Source organism: Hyperoodon ampullatus (genome assembly GCF_949752795.1).
Source record: "Hyperoodon ampullatus genome assembly, chromosome: 1".
In the NCBI taxonomy this organism is placed as follows: Eukaryota; Metazoa; Chordata; class Mammalia; order Artiodactyla; family Ziphiidae; genus Hyperoodon; species Hyperoodon ampullatus.
In genome coordinates, this window is record NC_136914.1 from 85,337,464 (window position 1) to 85,353,148 (window position 15,685).

Here is a 15,685-nt window from a genome sequence, read left to right on the forward strand (position 1 = left end):
CCCGCCGAACAGCTCTGCCCGAGTGCGCGCGCGTGGAAGGGTGGCTGTCTGTGCCGTGGCCACCGTCGCCGCCGCCACTGCCGCCTGTCGCGAAGGCTGGCATCGCCGAGCCCCTGCGCGGGGGGCTGCCGCCCGAGCGCTGATTGACAGGCTGCCTCACCAATGCCTGGAGGGAGAAAGGAGGTAAAGAACAAGTGTTTAGGGTTATATCTGCTAATGATAATAGGGGCGGGGGCGGGGCCTGGCGCCGCCGCTGCCGCCCGCGTGGTCGCCCAGCCGGGTGTGCGCCTCCGACGGAGAAGGGAAGGAATGAGCCGGGACCCGGAGGGCCCCCTGGTAACAGCGCGAGGTTCCGGCCGGGACGAGACTTCGGAGCCCCAGACTTGCACTTGAGGCTCCTGCTGCTGTGGGCGGGGTTCAGTTTTAGGAAAGAGCTCTTGGCGCCGCCTGCTTGACCCTGAACTCTCGGGGTTGCCCTGAGGGGCTGGTAGTAGTAGGGGCGGGGCGGTAGCTAGAGTGTGTGTGCGCCTTGGGAAGATATTACAACCCGTTCTTCTGCCGATGGGTAATTGCTCCCCTAGCCTTCTGAAAGGAACATCTTCAGAAGGTCTTGACCTAGGTCGCTGCGAGTTGTTTGCGCGCCCGGGGGTTTCTGCCTATACCCAGCTCCTGGCCTTCGAGCTTATGGTGTCCTAAGAGCGCACAAAGCATCGGGCTTTCACGTTATTTCAGTTAGTTCCCTCCAAGGCCCCTGAGAGGGCGCAACAGAATCGGTGTCCCCATTCCACAGATGAGAAAACCGAGGCTCTTGGAGGAAATTACCCAAAGTCAGACACTCAAGAGTGTGTGGCTGAGTTGCACAGATGTACTCAGATATTCAAATTCACACTTCTTGTAGCACGTAGACTCTGTGCAATTGAGGGGAAAAAATATGACCTGATACCTCCTTTTGGGATGGTGATTAGATACTCTCAACAATGTCATTTGGTATATATATATTTGTAAGTGCTTGTAGCATCAAGATGGGCCGAAAGCTCTTGCTCCCTGCGTTGCCCAGGCAGCTCCTCACTGCACCTAGGGTCACACGGCCAGGGTTTCTGGAGGACACACAATTTCAGTAGTTGTTTGAATGAGGGAAGAGCCTCTGTGGTTTGGAGGAGGATCCCATGAGCTAGAGATGTCTTCAGATCTAGAGGACTGTCGTGGCTTCTCCCAGGCACTTTTGGGAGCAAATCACCCCTCCCCTAGGTCAGCTCCAGTACCAGCATACTCCCTTCCCTGGTTTGCTTTTCAGCCTTCAATCTTCACTCTCGAGGTTAGAATTCTGGGTACATCTCCTCCTGGATGTGTGACCGTCATCTCTCCACTCTGAAGTTAGGTTCCTTTTCAGAGCTTTCCTTTTAGACTTGGGAAGGTGACCTGTTTTCTTCTTCTGAGGGTTCAGGACCTTGGCCTCTCATTTGCCAGATCTCCCTTCCTTTGGAAGCCTTCTCTCTCTTGGCAGGATCAGCTTCTGTGTTCTCCACCCTAGATAGTCTCCCTCTCTGCAGCCTCCTCAGATCATGCTGTGGTTTCCCCCCCTCTGCATTTATTAGAGATGAAATAAATAATGCCATAAATAAACGTATTTGGGAGTCCAGGAACTGTCAGGGCTGATTAGGGCATAGAGGACATTTTCTTTCTCATTATGCAAAAACATTTCATGGGGAAATAAAAGAGGTTTCATTGTAACTCATGCATGTCATATTTCAAGGAATTCAAGATATTAATCATATTTAACATTATTTGCAACGTTTCTCCCTGGCTTCTGAAAACTGCTAAATGAGGACACGTGGATCACTAAGAAAAAGGGAGACAAGCATGAGAGGGACAGTTAAGACATAATGAAATGCTGGTGAGAGACAGGGAGAGAATGAGATGCCAGGGAGATGTTTCTTAGGCACATGGGTGAGAAATGGGGAAGCTTCTGAGACGTGAGACAGCTGAAATTGAATGATATACTGGAGGAAATAAATGATAACAAACCTCCCCACACTTTTCTTTCTATAAAGCAGTTCTGAATTTTGCACTGAAATGTTTCCCTCCCACTTTACTCCCAGATAATTTGTCAATAAGTCCTGGCTTTTGAAAAGAAATTGGGTGGTGGCAGTGTGTGTGTGTGTGTGGTGAGGGGGAAGGGGTTAGAGGGGAGAAATTCTTCAGTCCTTCTACTGAAGAAGTAATTTCCTATACCTGGGAGCTTTCTCTTCTGCTTATGTATTTTTAATTTGTATCATCCTCACCACTTAAGCACCTTGAGAGACTGGGAACAATACTTCTGTTTTATATTTTACCAATGAAAAGGACCTGGCCATCCTGTATGTCAAAGATGGATGTTTCTATAAAACAGAATGGTAAAATTAGTGATTTGGCTAAAAAAAAAAAAAGAGGTCCTAGAGGAAAAATATTAGAATTTTTAAAATGACCAGCTTTTAGATCCTTACGCTAGCAGTCACCTATGTCTGGGTCCATAGCAAAATGAAGTGCTTAATATTCACTCTTTAGAAAATAAAATGGGCATTTACTCCAAGTGTGGAATTGAACTCAATTTTAAAATTGTAACTGACCACTATACCCTGGCTGGGGTTGTACTTAGTTGAGTATTGTACATAAATGTAGTGTATTGAAGTGTTTATAAAATCATTGGCGGCACTTTGTAAGCATCTTGCTGTAAATTATACTCCAAATTATCAGATGATATCTTCTCTTTAGGGTCTCATAGGGGCTGACAGGATCGTAATTACACCCGTGCTTTAAATCTTTTCAGGTATTTACTCTTATTTCAAAAAAAAAAAAAAAGATAGTGAACTTTTAAAAGCCAAGTGGCTATTTATGGACAGGGTGATTTTTTGATTGGCAGCATGTCAATTCCTTGAAGCCATCCAGAATATAGCTTTTAAATAATAAGTCAGCCATGGGAAATGCTTTTTATTGCACCAATTTCAATGATATTTAATGAGCTTCTGATTGACTGTTTGATCTCCCAATGTTTTGTGCTACTTTTAATTCATTTCGTATAATAGAAAAAAAAAGTAATTGGAATAAAATTTTGTGACAAGATAATGACCTTCCACTTTGAAATTAAATGTCTGATTAGCTTCAACATTTTAATGCTGAGATGATAGTGCAGCAGGAACAGGGGTGTGCATACTATCATTCGGTGGAAAATGACTGAGGAATACTCCTTTGCTTTTTCCATTTGCATAGCAGAAAGGGCATGGTGGCCACAGAATCATAAGCTCATAGTCCTAGAAAGGACCAAAATGGTCTTTTATTCTTGTGACTGAGCATATGCCCATGGCTTTTCTATGACCCTGTCAAGTGGTTGTACAAACCATGCTTAAATGCCTCCAGTGGTGGGAACTTCACTACTTCTGCGAGCATCATTCACCCAGGGATTTCTTCAACAAATATATATTGAGTGCCTACTATGTTTGCTAGGGACTTTTCTAAGCACTGAGGATATAGCAGAGCCAAATTTCAAGATTCTACATTATAGAATTGGGGTGGGAAGATAAATAAACTATAGCTAACTGAACAGTATTAATATATTTATATAATAAATATATTGGGAGATTGGGATTGACATATACACACTACTATATATAAAATAGGTAACTAATAAGGACCTACTGTATAGCACAGGGAATTCTACTTATTACTCTGTAATGGCCTATATGGGAAAAGAATCTAAAAAAAGAGCGGATATATGTATATGTATAACTAATTCACTTTGCTGTACACCTGAAACTAACACAACATTGTAAATGAACTATACTCCCATGAACATTAAAAATAAAAAAATTATAAAATATATAATAAATATATTATGCTTATATATGTTATAATATTTAAAATGTGTTAAATAATATATAACACATAATAACACTGTTATTATTATATCAGATAGAAATAATTATGATAAAAAAATAGGATGGGTATGTTACTTTTGAGAGAGTGCTTGAGAAGATCTCTCTGAGGGTGGAACAACTGAGTTTACAGTTTGCTCTTAAAAAGAGCCATCCATGAGAAGAGCAGTCCAGGCTGAGGGACAACGGGTGTACGAGCCATAAGGCGGGAACAGACTTGATGTTCTCAGGGGGCTGAAAGAAGGGCCAGTAGTCGGAGTGTCCTGGCAAGGGGCAGAGTGAGGAGATGAGGCCTGAGAGGCAGGCTGGGTCCTGGCTGGGCAGGGCCTTGTCCATCTGGGGAAACGTTTGGGATTCATTCTAAATGCAGTGGGAAGCTAGGAAGCAGTTAAGCTGGGGAGTGACATCACCAGATTTATGTTCTTGAGAGAGAGTTTTCAGAAAAGGTAAAATCATGACTCCCATACATAAAAATGAACAGATGTTAAAGATTTTATTTAACTTGCTCAATGCCCTCGTATTCAAAGGACAATTTGATGTGGAATAAAGGAAGGTTGAATTGAATGTGTAAGTGGTTTTTTCGTGTGTAAGCTGGTTTTCCCATGAGGAATGTGGATGAGGGCTGCAAGGGAACCTCTACCAGGCAGGACGGTTTGCACATCTCTCAGTTATCTAAACTTTCAAAGTTGTAAAAATAGTTCAAAGACAATGAAAGAGTAGAATCAGGTAACTGGGGACAGTGTGCTGTATGTAGACAATGCAGTTTTCCGATGAAACACAATTTCTTTACTACAGCGCTTTAAAAAATAAAACATTTTAATTTTGACATAATTACAGATTCTAAACTTATTATTTTGACATAATTACAGACTCACAGGAAGTTGCAAAGATAGTGCAGAGAGGTGCCAGGTACCCTTCATCCATTTCCCCCAATGGGTACATTTTATGTACCTTTAGTTATGTAAGTGGAATAATGCAATGCATGATCTTTTGAGAGTTTCCACCTACTTTAGTGCCCTTGAGATCCATCCACATTGTTTTATCAATAGCTTGAAACTTTTCAGTGCTGAGTGGTATTCTACAGTGGTTATCCCACAGGTTGTTTAACCATTCACCTGTTGTAGGATATTTTGGTTGCTTTCAGTTTGGGACTATTGCAAATAAAGCTGCTCTGAATAATCAGGTACAGGTTTTTGTGTGGATGTAAGTTTTATTTCTCTGGGAGTAAATGTCCAGGAGTGGATTGCTGGTCTTTCTACAATATTTTTAAAGGTTCATTCTGCTTTGTGGACAATGGACTGTAGAGGGTCAGGCTGGCAGCTGGGTAGCTATTTATTTTCTAAACAGTGACTGAGTAAACTTTTCAAAATATAATCATGTTTCTCCACCGCCCTCCATTATCTTCCTCCTCTGTAGAGTAAAATCCAAAGACATGCAATTGCCTACTTAAGGCCCCTCAGGATCTACTACTATCCCTTGCCTCTCAGGCCCCATTCCTTCAGTCGCCTCCCTCACTCACTCCATTCCAGCCTCGATGGTCTTGAACAAGCTCCAAACGTCCTGTGTCAGGATTCTTACTCTTTTTTTTTTTTTTTTTTTTTTTTTTGCAGTGCGTGGGCCTCTCACTGTTGTGGCCTCTCCCATCACGGAGCACAGGCTCCGGATGCGCAGGCTCAGCGGCCATGGCTCACGGGCCCAGCCGCTCCGCGGCATGTGGGATCTTCCCAGACTGGGGCACGATCCCGTGTCCCCTGCATCAACAGGTGGACTCTCAACCACTGCGCCACCAGGGAAGCCCAGGATTCTTACTCTTAATGTTCCTTCTGCTTAAAATGTTCTTTCCCCAGATGTCTGCGTAACTTCCTACCTTATCTCCTTCCAGTCTTTGCTCTAGTGTCTTTCTCAGTGAGCCCTTCACTAATCACTGCATTCACAATTGCAACCCAGCTTCCCCTCCCCCATACTCCCCATCTCCCTATCCAGCACCTATCACCATCTGTCATGCTATACAGACTACATGCTATACAATGTCATGTACATCGTACAGTCAGCCCTGCATATCCTTGGGTTGTGCATCTGTGGTTTCAACCAACCATGGATTGAATTTCAAAATTCGATCTTGCTGATACCTAGGGCTGACTGTACCACTGCCATTTTATGTAGGGGACTTGAGCAGCCATTTTATGTGAGGACTTGAGTAGCCATTTTATGTAGGGTCTTGAGCAGCCATTTTGTGTAGGGGACTTGAGCAGCCATTTTGTGTAGGGACTTGAGCAGCCATTTTATATAGGATCTTGAGCAGCCATTTTGTGTAGGGACTTGAGCAGCCATTTTGTGTAGGGACTTGAGCAGCCATTTTACATAGGGTCCTTAACAGCCATTTTATGTGAGGACTTGAGCAGCCATTTTGTGTAGGGACTTGAGCAGCCATTTTGTACAGGGACTTGAGCAGCCATTTTGTGTAGGGACTTGAGCAGCCATTTTGTGTAGGGACTTGAGCAGCCATTTTATATAGGGTCTTGAGAAGCCATTTTGTGTAGGGGACTTGAGCAGCCATTTTGTGTAGGGACTTGAGCAGCCATTTTATGTAGGAACTTGAGCAACCATTTCACATAAGGGACTTGAGCATCCGAGGAGCTTGGTCTCTGCAGGGCATCCTGGAACCAGTACTGAGAAATGACTCATTTATTTACTATTTGTTTCTGGGGAGTAGAATGCAAACTCCTTGAGGGCAGGGATTTTTTTGTCTGTTCTGTTCCTTGAGTCTGCATCTTCTAGAATAGCACCTAACACAGAGTAGAGGCTCAGGAAACATTTGGTGGATGAATGGGTGACTTTAGGAGGCTCTGGCAGTAGTCCAGATCAGAGCTAAGACTGCTTGGACCAGTGCAGTGGTAGTTCCAACGGAAGGAAGTAGATAAATGCAGAATATATTCAAGAGGCAGTCTGCTCCATTTTATACAGCTTTGAACAGCAGAAAGTTTATCCTTATGTCAAGGCCAAATTTGCTTCTTTGCTTCTTCCAACTGTTGGCCCTTGGGGCTATTCAGAAGAAGTTAATCCTCTCCTTAACCTGGCTTTAGAGTGAAATCTACAACATTTTTTCTTTCCTTCCTATGAAGGAAAGGACCTTTATAGGACCTTTTTGAAATGGCTCCATCCTTTTAAACAGCAGAATAAGACACTCATCTTTGCTCTAATTACTGTTTTTCTCACTAATAAGACTCTGTATTCATTAGGACTCTTTCAGTAGTGAGTGACAGAAACCCAACACAAATGGATTAAGCATAAAGAGCTTATAGCTGACATATCCCTGAAGACTAGAGGTAGGACTGGTGTAGAGCAGGCATGGATGCTTATATGGTATTATTAGGAATCTACCTCCCTCCATTTCTCGCCTGCAGTTTTCCTTCTGTTGATCCATTTTCTGGCAGGTTCTTCCTTTGTGGTGTTCATCTGGCCACCAGAAGTTGTCACTTGTGTGAAAAGAGAGCACCTCTTTCCCATCAGCACCAGGAAAATAACAGAATTAACTATCATTGTCTAATTGTGTCTTGATAATGGATTAGTTTGTTTGTTTGTTGACCCTTCCAATATTGTGATGTTGAGGCTATTTCTCTTAAGGTGAAGAGAACTAGAGAACAAGGAATTGAAGGAATTTCCCCAAAGTCACAAAGCAAGTCATTGAAGAATTTGACACAAGTCAAGATTCTTCTGTTTAATCAAAGTAGCACATATAACTTGTCAAGCTTAGTAAATTTAATCTTTTATTCTCTATTCCTCACTTCCCTCCAATTTCTGAAAGAATGTTCCTCCCAAAGAGCTAAAATCACCCTGGACAGAAGTATGAGCTTGAGAAATATAGGAGAATCAAGCTGGATATTAAAGCTGGAAGGGAAAAAGGAGGAGCAAGTCATTAAGAGAAAGTTGAGGAGATGTAGTAACAGCAAGTTGAACTGTGGGTGATTCAGTTTCTAAAAAGAGTTTGCAGTCTCCACCAGCAACATCAATTTACTTTCTACTCTCTCAATTTCTTTATATGAGTATTGTATTGCAACAGGACACGATCAGTTTTTAATGTTAATTAGTATTTAAGCCAGAATTTTATTCCATAGTACCACAGGAGGACCAACTTCCACAGAGAAGGTTTGGAAATGAGCCAGTGAAATACAATCTTAAGAACTGGCAGTTAAATGTTGAGGTTTTGTAACATCACACATTATATGCTTTATTGGAATTTTTACAAATTAATCCATACCATATGTCCCCAACCAAGAGAGTGACTGGATTTGTCTGTTGTCCTGGTTGCTTGGAGTATTTCATGGTTTGCTACCAGAGCTTCTTTATTTATTTTTAAAATTTTATTGAAGTACAGCTGATTTACAAAGTTGTGTTAGTTTCTGGTGTACAGCAAAGTGATTCAGTTGTACATATATATAAGAGTTTGCATTTGCTAATCCCAAACTCCTAATCCATCCCTCCCTCACCCTCCTCCCCCTCGGCAACCACAGGTCTGTTCTCTATGTCTGTGAGTCTGTTTCTGTTTTGTAGATAAGTTCATTTGTGTCATATTTTAGATTCCACACATAAGTGATATCATAGAGTATTTGTCTTTCTCTTTCTGACTTACTTCACTTAATATGATAATCTCTAGGTCCATCCATGTTGCTGCAAGTGGCATTATTTCATTCTTTTTTATGGCTGAGTAGCACTCCATTGTATATATGTACCACATATTCTTTATCCATTCATGTGTTGATGGACAATTTAGGTTACTTCCATGTCTTGGCTATTGTAAATTGTGCTGCTATGAACATAGGGGTGCATGTATCTTTTTTGAATTAGAGTGTTGTGTGGATATATGCCCAGGAATGGGACTCCTGGATCATATAGTAATTCTATTTTTAGTTTTTTTGAGGAAACTCCATACTGTTTTTCATAGTGGCTGCACCAATTCACATTCCTACCAACAGTGTAGGAGGGTTCCCTTTTCTCCACACCCTCTTCAGCATTTGTTATTTGTAGACTTTTTGATGATGGCCATTCTGACCATTGTGAGGTGGTACCTCATTGTAGTTTTGATTTGCATTTCTCTAATAATTAGCGATGTTGAGCATCTTTTCATGTGCCTATTTGTCATCTGTATTTCTTCTTTGGAGAAATGTGTACTTAGGTCTTCTGCCCATTTTTTGATTGAGTTGTTTGTTTTTTTCTCTTATTGAGTTGTATGAGCTGTTTGTATATTTTGGAAATTAAGCCCTTAGCAAAGCTTATTTAAGCACTCATTTTTGAAAACCAGTAGAAATATGTTTTTGCTGCAGAAATTGTGATAATTTTCTAGCTGACTTCTGTAATGTGCAGGCACCTGGGCTTTTTGTGGTACGCGAGCCTCTCATTGTCGTGGCCTCTCCTGTTGCGGAGCGCAGGCTCAGCGGCCATGGCTCACGGGCCCAGCCGCTCCGTGGCATGTGGGATCTTCCCGGACCGGTGCACGAAGCCATGTCCCCTGCATCGGCAGGCGGACTCTCAACCACTGTGCCACCAGGGAAGCCTGGGCTTTTTGTATCTGTTTTCTAGGCTAGGAAACAGGAAAGTTTTATTTTTCCCCCCTCTTCTTTTGTCTTCAAAAAGCAGCTGGTAATAAACATTATATGTTGTATGAAGATCAACAATAAACCTTTAACTTATTGTTTTCAGGTTAGTCAGACTTCTAGGTCCCCCCTCTCCCCAACAGCTTCAAAGGTGAATGATTACAGAATCATAGACTTTGCTTTTCTGTAAGGGACTATATTAGTTTCCTAGGGCTGTCATAACAAAGTAGCACAAATTAAGTGGCTTTAACCACAGAAATTCATTGTCTCACAATTTTGGAGGTTGGAAGTCTGAGATCAAGCCAGATTGGTTTCCTTCTGAGGGCAGTGAGGAAGAATCTGGTCCATACTCTCACCTAACTTCTGGTGGTTGGCTTGCTGGCAATCTCTGGTGTTCCTTGGCTTGTAGAAACATCACCTCCATCTCTGCCTTCATCTTCCCATGGCATTCTCCCTGTGTGCCTGTCTCTGTGTTCAAATTTCTGTTTGTGGTACTTTCTTACCTCAACCCTAGCAAACTAATACATATACCATATAGGTAGATTATATGATAGTCTCTAGTAACAAAAATGACTTATGGCAGAAAGGTCAAGTGTTTGATTTTTTTAAAACAAGTCTACCAGAACTTGTATGATTTAATATACATTGATAGAAGACTTATTTGCACACAATAGATATGCACACTTGGGCACAAACAGTGGCTTCCCATGAGGTTACAGATCACAGGGCCAATGTGTAAGTGACGTTAAGAGCAGGGACCTTTGATCATTCCTATCATGCTCTTTGAATTTAATGAATTCAAGCACAACCCCGGAAATGCTGAAGGAGAGTTACACAGGGCTAATGCCTCCATGCCTTCTCCAACCCAACCCCCAAAAGCATGGTCAGAAAACAAGTTTAATTAAACATAAAAATTATTAAAAGCATGTATAAATATATTTTTAGTCAGTCAGTCTTAATGTTGGCTGACTAAACTTTGCTGGGAGAATTTTCAGAGGTACTGTTGCCCAGATCCTTCCCCAGACCAAATAAAACAGAACCTTGGCCTTGGTGGTTTAAGAATCTCTTTGGATGATTTGAATATACAGCTATCCTGCGACCCACTGACTGAAGCAATGGCAGTGTCCCTAGAATAAACACATCATGGTATCAAGGTAGCCATGTGGAAGACCAGTATACACTGGGAGATGCTTGAGCATTTTGCTGTTAATGAGAAAACAGGGTATCTCCCTGTCTCCCCCAGCATAGATAAGTGGCTACAGTTAGAGAGCAATCGCATTGGCCTGGAGTTCGGGCTAAGCAGGGATTAAAAAAGGGAAGAGGGCTTCCCTGGTGGCTTGGTGGTTGGGAGTCTGCCTGCCAGTGCAGGGGACACGGGTTTGAGCCCTGGTCCGGGAGGATCCCACGTGCCGCGGAGCGGCTGAGCCCGTGCACCACAACTACTGAGCCTGCACTCCTCTAGCCTGCGAGCCACAACTGCTGAGCCCATGTGCCACAGCTGCTGGGGCCCGCGCGCCTGGAGCCCGTGCTCTGCAGCGAGGGAGGCCACCGCAGTGAGAGGCCTGCGCACGATGGCGAAGGGTGGCCCCCCCTTGCTGCAACTGGAGAGGGCCCGCGCAGCAGCGGGGACCCAATGCAGCCAAAAGTAAATAAAATAAATTTTTTAAAAAAAGGGAAGAAATGGATTGAATGCAGAAGAGGATTGAGACTAGCAAGACAACAGGTTTATTGGGTATGAAAGAAACTCAGTCCTTTGTAAGAGGGGAAAATACATTCAGCTCAGACAGGCACCTTCTGTGAGAGGTCAAGGCAGCGATTTAAACTTTTAGTCTTTTATATTATGACTCTTTTGGTTGCAAGAGACAGAAATCCAACTCAAACCAGATTAAGCACAAAGGGAAGTTTGCTGGCTCATTCAACTCAGAAGCATGCTAAAATGTCTTACAGGAAAGGTGAAAGGACTGCAGGAATTAGAGTCTTTGAGATTAGAAAAAGGGGCTCACTGATTCTCGAATTTTCTCTCTCCACCAAACTCTTATCTCTCCATGTTGCATGATAGGTGGCCTCCAGCAGACACAAAGTGTCATCTTCTCAGCTTAAAATCCACAACAGAAAGACAGCTGGGCACACGCCATCCTTGGACCAGTCTTCATTGTTTGGGAGAGAGGGTTTCAGTATGGGCTAGGCCTGGGTACTGCACGTGGGGAAGTGGTTCCCTGCGGAAGGGATGCAGGTAGACAAAAGCAACTGCTCTCTACTGCATCTTTGAGAGTGAATTAATAGCTCCTCTTTCAACCTTTCATAAAAGCCATTTCTGTGGGATAAGAATGCTCCCTAAATCAAGGAAAAAGCCTTCTTTGGAAATTCAAGGAAAAAATGAAATGACAAGGGAAGACAATCATGAATGTCAAAAGTGAGAGTCAAATGGTTTTATGCCTAGCTGTCTCTCTTTTCTAGTTAGTGAAATTTAGGAGGATTGATCTGGACTTGTTTGTTCACGGACAGATACACCTGTGCAAACAATGACTTGACTTGCTGTCGGCACACTCTGCTCTGTAAAGGAGGTAATGCATTTTCTGTAACGTGCATGACAACAGCTGTTACTTAGGTTACTTTCTCTTTAAAGAAAGAACCTAGTGGTTTTGTTTTGCTTTTCTCTCCCATTGGGACTCCAGGCTTCCCAAGAAAGGTCATCCATGAATTTGGAAGATAAGAAACAGACCCATGGGTGTGACCCCCACCTCCATCTTGAACCTGGGGGGCATGTGTTTTCAGCCTGTTGAAACTATCATAGGTGTTTCAGATTTCCAAGAACACCTATATGGTTTCAAGTATATAGATTTTTCTATGGAGTAAAATTGAAAGAGATCCTATTTTTTTTCTAGAAACTTGTAAGCTTCTCCATGCCCCAGGTGTCTCATTTTTGCTAGTAGAAGGGTAGCATGAGTGTTGTTCTGAGTAAAAGTTTGGGTGGTACAATGCAGAATTTCAAAGTTGTGGGCCGTGCTAACCATCTATTATCTGTGTGTCTGAGAAGTAGAGAGCATAGAATAGAAGTTAGGGGTATGATGAGTTCTGGAGCCAGTGCCTTGGGTTTTATGTTGGCTCTTCCACTTACCAGCTGTGAGTTCTTGCACCAGTTACTTAACCCTCAGTGCCTTGGTTTGTCCATCTATAAAATGGGGATAATAATAGTGTCCGCTTGGCAGCATTGTTCTGAGGATGAAAGGAATTAATACGTGGCACATAAACAGAGCCTGGCACACAGAAAACACTCGGTAAAGATTAGCTCTTATCATTGTCTGTATCATCACTGGATATAGTCAAGTGAAGTCTTTTGGGTGTATCTTAATCCCAAAGGAACAACTGCCCCGGAGAGGGAGCTGTGAAGCTTACGCTCCTCTGCTGGCCTCTCCCCAAGCCCCGTGAAGAGCACAGACCTTGGAACCAGCAGTCCCGAACCCAAACTTAGGCTCCACCACTTACTGGCTCTGAGACACGGGCAAGTTGTGTGACTGCAGGCAGATTGGGCATGCCTGTGAGTCCCATTGTCCTGGGTGGTGAAACCAGGATGGTCACACTACACTCACTGCTCTGCTGGGTGGGCAGGTCAGGGAGATGGTGTTTGCCAGCTGCCCCAGGCCTGAGGTCAGCAGTGGTGAGTGGCCAGCGGCTCAGATGCATCCGTTCTCTCCTCTTCTCCCCACTGGTAATGTTTCAGTAAACGGAAGCCACCTACAACGCACTGTGACTTGTTTTTAACAGTCTCCCATTTTGCCTCTGTCTTGCTCTCAAGATTTTGCTATTCCGGATTTCAGAAAATAGTTCAGTTGCCAAAATTGGTTGAATGAGCTACTTTTAAAATTAGTCAAGTGATACGAAGTATTGCTTTGCAGAGTGGTTCTAGCAATTTCCCTTCACAGAACCATCCTGTAAGAGAGTGTTTTGACAAAAGGGGAGGATTTACAAAATTCACTTTATGAGCACACCTCTTACCGTCCACACCCGGGAAACTTCATGTTGTAGAAATCTCTTCCCTTCCCTAACCAGAGCATCATGAGGAATCAAGACATGGATCATCATCAAGTAATCTTAGTGGAGGTATGCAAAGATAGACACTTTAAATTTATTATCATTATTCACTTCAACGGTGAGGTCCTTCTTGGACTGCTCGTTTGGTCCTATCTGGATGGCCTCAGGTTTTAGCCTCAGCTCTTTAATTTCAACTCAGTTCAGTAGCTCATGTTTATGGATAAATGAGCAAAACAGTAAAGATCAAAAGCAAAAAATAAAATTACTATGGAATTCAATATTTCAGAAGCCAGAGCCGGGTAAATGTTAGTGAAGTGTGGCGTTCAGTACGAAAGGCCTGCACTTATGATAATATGCCTAACAAGGAAATGAGATTGACACAGCAATTCGCTGTTTTTGTTGTCCCCTGAGGTTAGAGATTATGCAGTGCATGTTTCTGTTTTTAGCTTCTTTGGTAATTCCTATGGTGAGAGACTACTCTCTGCATATTTGTCAAGGTTGCACTCCTGCAAGGTGATGGGTCTTTGAGGTAGTGCAGGAAACACTGTTCTTATCTGAGCCTTGAATTCTATCCCTCCCCACCCTGGTTACCCCATGATCCAGGGCCCCCTTCCCATGGCTGATTTCTTTATTTATGCTCAGTTGCCAGGGAATTCCACAGAGGAAACATAAGTCTATCTTAACCACATTGTTGCTGTGAGAAATGTTGAAATGGGTGTCCGGAAGACAAAATATTTATGTTCTTTATTTGATATCTCATTGTAATCCTGAGGCCTTTTAATACCAATTGAAGGTAGCCTAAGAACAGGAAACTATGGAACATCAGCATGGATTTGAATGAAAAATAAACTAGGTTAGGTTTCTTTCATGACAAAGAAATGTGGGTTTGGATCCAGTGCCTCTTTGATAATAGTTATTGTAGCTGAGTCCTTGGGTTGAAGTGTCATCAATAAATTCAACTTAGGCCAGCTGAAGGAGGGAAGGGCTCTATCCACTGACATAGCTGGTAAGGTTACGGGGGTAACAGATTCAATGCAGCAGTCAAGGCTGTAGTCACTGGCACCAAAGTGTCGGTGCTGGCAGAACTCCTCCCTCCTCATCCGCTCCTCATCCCTGCTTGTCTTGGCTTCTTGGTGAGTCACCCTTACTCTCTCCTATTGAAGGTCTATCCTGTCCACATGTCAGAGCACACAGCCACCCTCAGCCTCAGCCTAGTACCCATGCAAAGGGAGCTCCTTTCATCCAGTGCTTGTATGTAAATCCCAGGCAAGGAAGCAGATTCCCTCTACTTTGGGACATAGGCCCACCCCTAGACCAGCCAATCTCTGTGGATGGATATTATGATTGGTTGACCTGGGTCTGATGCTGACTACTGTAGCCAGGGCAGAGAGCGAGTTCCCAGGAGAAGAGGGATGCAGTAGTTGTTGTTGGAGTCCAGGACAGTCCATCCCTTGGCAGTCTGACATGCATATCTTACAATCACGAGAATGTATTCATTTATCATAACTGTACCCATGTTCAACCAAAACACACTCACATACTCTCCTGAGAGAAACAACCTATTGTCACATCCAGTTATTACATCTACCTCCAAGGGTAGCATTTCTGGGCAATGCCTTTTCCTCTAGGTCAAGTTCAAGCGTGGCTCTTTATGGTCTGGCAGCCTGTGACTAACCATCTCCAAATATCCAGCAGGTAACAGTGGAGGTAAAAGAAGATAAATGCAGTTAAAACTCCTGGTTAGAAAAAAGGAGAAAATGGAAAGCAAAATGCAGCAATCACTGGTCCTTAGCCTTTTCCATATCCTGCTAGATTGACAAGGATAGCAAGCAGTTCTTTCCCTAGCAGTGAAGGCTCTCCAAAGATCCGGTCACTTGAATTGAAGTGGTTTTACTGGCAAGCCTATAGTCAAACAGTAGGATGTATATGGTATGTTAGCTTAGGGAGATGCCGAAAACATACTCTGATCACCAACATCCATGCCATCCTCAAACTGGTCTGTTTATGGGTTGGGTGATGGGCTGGTCGTATATTCCAAAACCTGAACCGAGCTTCCTGGACTGTGATTCAGGATTTAGATGACAAAACATTAGCTTTTCAGGTACTTTCTTTTTCATGTGAACCATTTGTATTGGAACCTTTCTACAATATAAA